General features: G+C 39.3%; 1 pseudogene; it reads right to left on the bottom strand.

Annotated features, from left to right (window-relative positions):
• Positions 1-1,097: 1,097 nt before the first annotated feature.
• On the bottom strand, positions 1,098-1,731 carry LOC113178979 (UPF0669 protein C6orf120 homolog; annotated as a pseudogene).
• Between the last annotated feature and the right edge of the window lie 4,031 nt (positions 1,732-5,762).

The raw sequence follows: 5,762 nt of genomic DNA, 5'->3' as shown, positions 1-5,762 counted from the left end.
TTTATGTGATGCTGAGGATCAAACCCAGTGTCTCATGCTAGGCAAGAGTTCTACCACTGAGCCACAACCCCAGCCCCTAAAACATTCTAATTTTTATGCCAATAAAAGATTTTTGAAATGAACTCTAAGCTTAAAATCTGCTAGTTGACTCATTTCATCATAAGCTACTCTTACCCTTGAAACTAATTGCTCCTATTGAATTTTTTTTTTAATTTCAGTGCTTTGGTTTTCTCTAAAAAATTGAGTAGAAATATTTAGCAAACTAATTTGAAATATTTTAATTTTCAGACTTAAATATTACTGTTTTTATGACCTTTCCTACTCTGTGGTGGCGTTTGTGGCCTGCCATAAGTAGTATAACAAAGTTATCTAATAACCAAAGAACTTTAGTGATAGGAAGCCCCAAATGATAAAATGGCAAATGGCCTGATAATATTGGTGCAGAGGGGATATAAAATTGTCATTAATTGGCACAGGAACAGATAGAAGATAGCGTGTCCCTCCTTGGGGCAGACTTGGGTCTTTAGTCCATGCTCAGGGAAATTTAAAAAAATCATTTCATTTCTGACTTGATCTTAGTAAAACTACTGAAAACATGCTGAATTTTATATTTTGATTTTTTTAATGTAAGAGCCTAAGTTTTTAAAATATATATATATATATATATATTTTTTTTTTTTTTTAGTTGTAGATGGACACAATACCTTTATTTTTATTTATTTATACCTGGTGCTGAGGATTGACACCAGTGCCTCACACATGCCAGGCAAGTGCTCTACCACTGAGCCACAATCCCAGCCCCTAAACCTAAGTTATTATAATACACTTCGGGTTGCCTGACAAACTGATCATAATGGAGAGTCAATGTCTTATTGTGCATATTCCTTTATAGAAATTTTGAGCTTCCAAAGAAAAATTGCTTCCTGCTTTTCCTATTTTGGGGATATCAGGTAACAATACTGAATGGCTTTGTATTTCCACCCCTCACCTAAAAAAAGTAACCAGAATTTCAGCCAGGTAAAAGTAGCCAGGTTCACAGCAAAGTGCGATCACCCTCACCCATTCCGGGCACAGTGCTCTAGAGTACTTTCAGGGGGTCAGAAAAGAACTCCCAGTACCAGTTTCAAAATGCTAATTAATGTCGTCCAGAGAAGGGACTCCTTGTGATGCCTCCTCTGGAGCCTAAGCATGCTTCTGACCCACTTCTGCACCGTCTGTGGAGTGAGTGGCCTCACCAAGTGGGTCCTGTTCGACCGTCCAGTTGAAATACACCTCCATCTCGAAGTCGCTCTCGTGGTGAGACGGGTGTCCAAAGACCCCCCTCCCCACGGGGCGCTGGAAGTGTGCTGGGATGAAGGCCCCGTCCTGGCGCAGGTGGCCGGCTGCAGCCCGTAGTCGTGGAAGCTGGGGTGGAGGGTGCTGTCCGACACGTGCAGATCGGCACGGCTCAGAGCCTCTGCATCTTCAGGACCATCTTCCCCTCGTGGTGCAGCCTTAGGTCGCTGTAGTTTCCTGCCCTGAACCACGTGCTGCAGGAGCCACTCTTCCAGAACGTCATCGGCTTCCAAGCACTTCCTTAGGGCCATGGCCTGGGAGGCCAGAAGCATCCGCAGGGCCCTCCTACAGGGAGCCGCTCTCCAGGGGGCAGCCACACCTGGGGCACTGGGCCTGGGCTCTACCTCACCTGCACCTGCTGCTCTGTCCCCCGGGCACGTGCGGTGCCAGCAGCATCCCGGAGCGCCGGCTTCACACCAGCGGTGGAAGAGAAGCAGCTCCGGGAAAACCGAAAGTTTTAAATTATGAGTTCATTTTTTTTTTTTTTTTTGTATTAGATACATAGCTATTTAGATTTGTCTATTTTATTTTACATCAATTTTGGTAAGTTATGCTTTTCGAGGAATAGTCTAACTGATCCAGGTAGTCTAAATATTTTTTAGCATAGATTTATTTAAAATATTCTGTTATTCTTCTAATAACTGTAGGATTTATAAAGCTGTGTGTTGGTCTGCTTTTTGTCTCTGATTGAACTGAGACAAGTGACTTATGAAGAAAAAAGGTCGATGTAGGGGGCAGAGTGAGCTGGGGCCCGGTGGGCCGAGGTCTGTGCTTTCTTAACAGTCTTTTTTCAAGAACCGCCTCAGGCCCTCAGTGACTAAGAAGCTCCCATTTGGCCCCACCCCTTAAAGGCTCCAGCAGCTAAAAGCACCCCCACCTCGTGAACCACATGAATATTTCAGGGAACACAATTAAATTATTTCCAAACCACAGCAGGCTAGCTACTATTTTAGTTCTCTTATTGGTAATTTGTGTGTGTGTGTGTGTGTGTGTGTGTGTTTCCCTAGAGGTTTATTTATTTATTTATTTTGGTACCAGGGATGGAACTTGGGCACTCAACCACTGAGCCCCATCCCCAGCCCTTTTTAATATGTTATTTAGAGACAGGGTCTCACTGAGTTACTTCAGGCTGAATAACAACACTCCATTGTATATATAGATCACGTTGTCTTTATCCAATTGTCCATCGACAGACACTTAGATTTGTGCCATAGTTTGGCTATAGTGAATTGTGCTGCTATAAACATGAGTGAGTATCCATGTGTCACTAGAGTATGATGACATTAAATCTTTAGTTTAAATATCGGGCAGTCGGCTAGCTGGGTCATATGGTGGTTCCATGCCTAGCCTTTTGAGGAGCCTCCATGCTGATTTTCAGTGGTTATACTAATGTACAATCACCAACAGTGTAAAAGTGCTCTTTTCCGCCACATCCTCCCCAGCATTTATTATTGTCTGTATTCTTGATGACTGCCATGCTGACTGGTGTGAGATGAAATCTCAGTATGGTTTTGATTTGCATTTCCTTACTTGCTAATGATGTTAAACATTTTTTTTTCATATATTTGTTGGCTATTTGTGTTTCTGCTTTGGAGAAGTATTATTTGCCCATTTATTAATTGGGTTATTTGGTATTTTGGTGTTAAATTTTTTGAATTCTTTGTATAGTCTAGATCTTAATCCTCTGTCAGAAGAGTAGTTAGCAAAGACTTCCTCCCATTCTCTTTTCACATTCCTAATTGTTTCCTTTGCCATACAGAAGCTTTTAAGTTTGTTAACTCTTTGGCAGTATTTCTTGCACTTTAGGGGCCCTATTGAAGAAAGTTGCTGCCTGGGCCTATATGCTAGAGTGTTGACCCTACATTTTCTTCTAGGAGTTGCATGGTTTATCTAATTCCTAGGTCTTTGATCCGCTTTGAGTTGATTTTTGTGTGGGGTAAGAGATACGGGTTTAGTTTCATTCTTATAGATATGGATAACCAATTTTCCCAGCACAATCTGTTAAAAAGGCTGTTTTTTCTCCAATGCATGTTTTTGGCACCTTTGTCAATGATCAGATGGCTGTAGATGTGTGGGTTTGTCTCTGTCTCTTTACCATTGGTCTATGTGTCTGTTTTAACGTCAGTATTATGCAGTGTTACTATCGTTCTGTGGTATAATTTGAAATCAGGTATTGTGATGCCTCCAGCATTGCTTTTTTTAGACTTAGAATTGCTTTGGCTATTCTAGGTCTTTTATTCTTCCAAATGAATTTTAGGACTGTTTTTTTTCTAGTTCTGTGAAGAATGTCATTGGTGTTTTGATGGGGATTGCACTGAATTCGTGTATGGCTTTGGATAGTATGGCCATTTTAACAATATTAATTCTGCCTAACTATGAACATGGGAGGTCTTTCTATCTTCTGAGGACTTCTTCAATTTCTTTCTTCAGTGTTCTGTAGTTTTCATTGTAGAGGTCTTTTGCCTTCTTGATTAGATTTATTCCTAGATATTTAATTAATTTATTTTGAGGCTATTGTGAATGGGATAGCTTTCCTGATTTCATCTTCATCAGATTCATTGTTGGTATATAGGAAAGCTCTCAGTTTTTTTTTTTTTAAATGTTGATTTTGTAACCTGCTACTATACTGAACTTACTAGCTCTAGCAGTCTTTAGATGGAGATATTTTGGATCTTCTACCTGGAGGATCATATCATCTGCAAACAAGGATACTTTGGCTTCTTCCTTTCCTATTTTATCTTTTTTATTTCCTTCTCTTGCCTAACTGCTCTGGCTAGAATATCCAGCATTATATTAACAGGGAGAATGGACATTCTTTTCTTTTCTTTTTTTTTGTGGTGCTGGGGATTGAACCCAGGGCCTTGTGCATGCAAGGCAAGCACTCTATCAACCGAGCTCTCTCCCCAGCTCTGGACATACTTTTCTTATTCCGTATTTTAAAGGGAATGCTGTCAGTTTTCCCCACTTACTATGAGGTTGGCTTTGGGTTTTTCATGTATAGCCTTTATGATGTTTGAGGTAGATTCTTTCTATTCCTAGTTTCTTTAGTGTTTTTATTATGACTAGATGCTGAATTTTGTTGAAGGCATTCTCTGTATCTTTTGAGATGACTAAGTGATTTTTGTTCTTAATTTATATGTATATGATAATTACATTTATTGATTTGTGTGTGTTAAACCAAGCCATGGCGCAAACTAGGAATGCAGCCTTCCTCTAATCAGCCGTCTTGAATCCTCCTTTTTCCAGTTTCTTGAGGTGGAAATTTAGCCCATTTATTTTCTAATATAAATACTTAAGAATGTAAAGTTCCCTTTCAACATTGCTTTAAATGCAGCCCACAAATTTTTATGTTGTGTTTTCATTGTTTGTATAGAATGCTTAAGATTTTTCCTTATGTGAATCTTTTTTCTTTTTTTGGGTACTGGGGATTGAACTCAGGGGCACTCAACCACTGAGCCACATCCCCAGCCTTATTTTGTTTTTTTTTATTTAGAGACAGGATCTCACAGAGTTGCTTAGCTCCTCAGTTTTTGCTGAGGCTGGCTTTGAACTCTCGATCCTCCTGCCTCGGCTTTCTGAGCCGCTGGGATTATAGGTGTGCGTCACTGCGCCCGGCCCTTATGTGATTCTTTCATTGACCCAATGATTATTTATGCATTTGTTGTTTAATATTCAATTTTTAATGCCTATTCACTATTGATTTTAAATTTATTTCCATAGTGGTCAGAAAACATAGTTTGAATTATTTTAATTTAATTTATTGAGATGGGTTTTATGACCCAGGGTATGGTCTATCTTGATAAATATGCCATGAGCTTGTGAAGAAAATTTGTGTTCTGCGACTGTTGAGTTTAGTGTTTTATAAGTATAAACTAGAACAAAGTGGTTTATGACATTATTTAAATCTTCTACATGTTTAATGACTTTTGTAAGTCTAGTTCTATCAATTTTTGGGAGAGGGTTTTGGATTTTTGTCAGTTTTTGTTTTATGCATTTTAAAACTCTGTCATTAGGCATAATTTCATATTTTATGTCTTCCTCATGAAAACAAACCATTTTGCCATCATAGAATGTCCCCTTGAAGTTCACTTTATTTGAAATTATCCTACTTCTCATTCTAGTCCTGATTGTGTGTTGTATGATACACCTTTTCTCAACCATTTCCTTTCACCTATCTATACTGTTAAGAAATAGCTCTTGGGCTGGGGATGTGGCTCAAGCTGTAGCGCGCTCGCCTGGCATGCGTGCGGCCCGGGTTCGATCCTCAGCACCACATACCAACAAAGATGTTGTGTCTGCCGAGAACTAGAAAAAAAAAAAAATTCTAAAAGTTTAAAAAAAAAAAATTCTCTCTCTCTCTCTCTCTCTCTCCTCTCTCACTCTCTCTTTAAAAAAAAAAAAAAAAAGAAATAGCTCTTATATTCAAA

This window comes from Urocitellus parryii, chromosome 6, assembly GCF_045843805.1.
Source record: "Urocitellus parryii isolate mUroPar1 chromosome 6, mUroPar1.hap1, whole genome shotgun sequence".
Classification (NCBI taxonomy): domain Eukaryota; kingdom Metazoa; phylum Chordata; class Mammalia; order Rodentia; family Sciuridae; genus Urocitellus; species Urocitellus parryii.
Note: the sequence above shows the minus strand (reverse complement) of the source record. Positions and strands in the feature narration are given on the sequence as shown.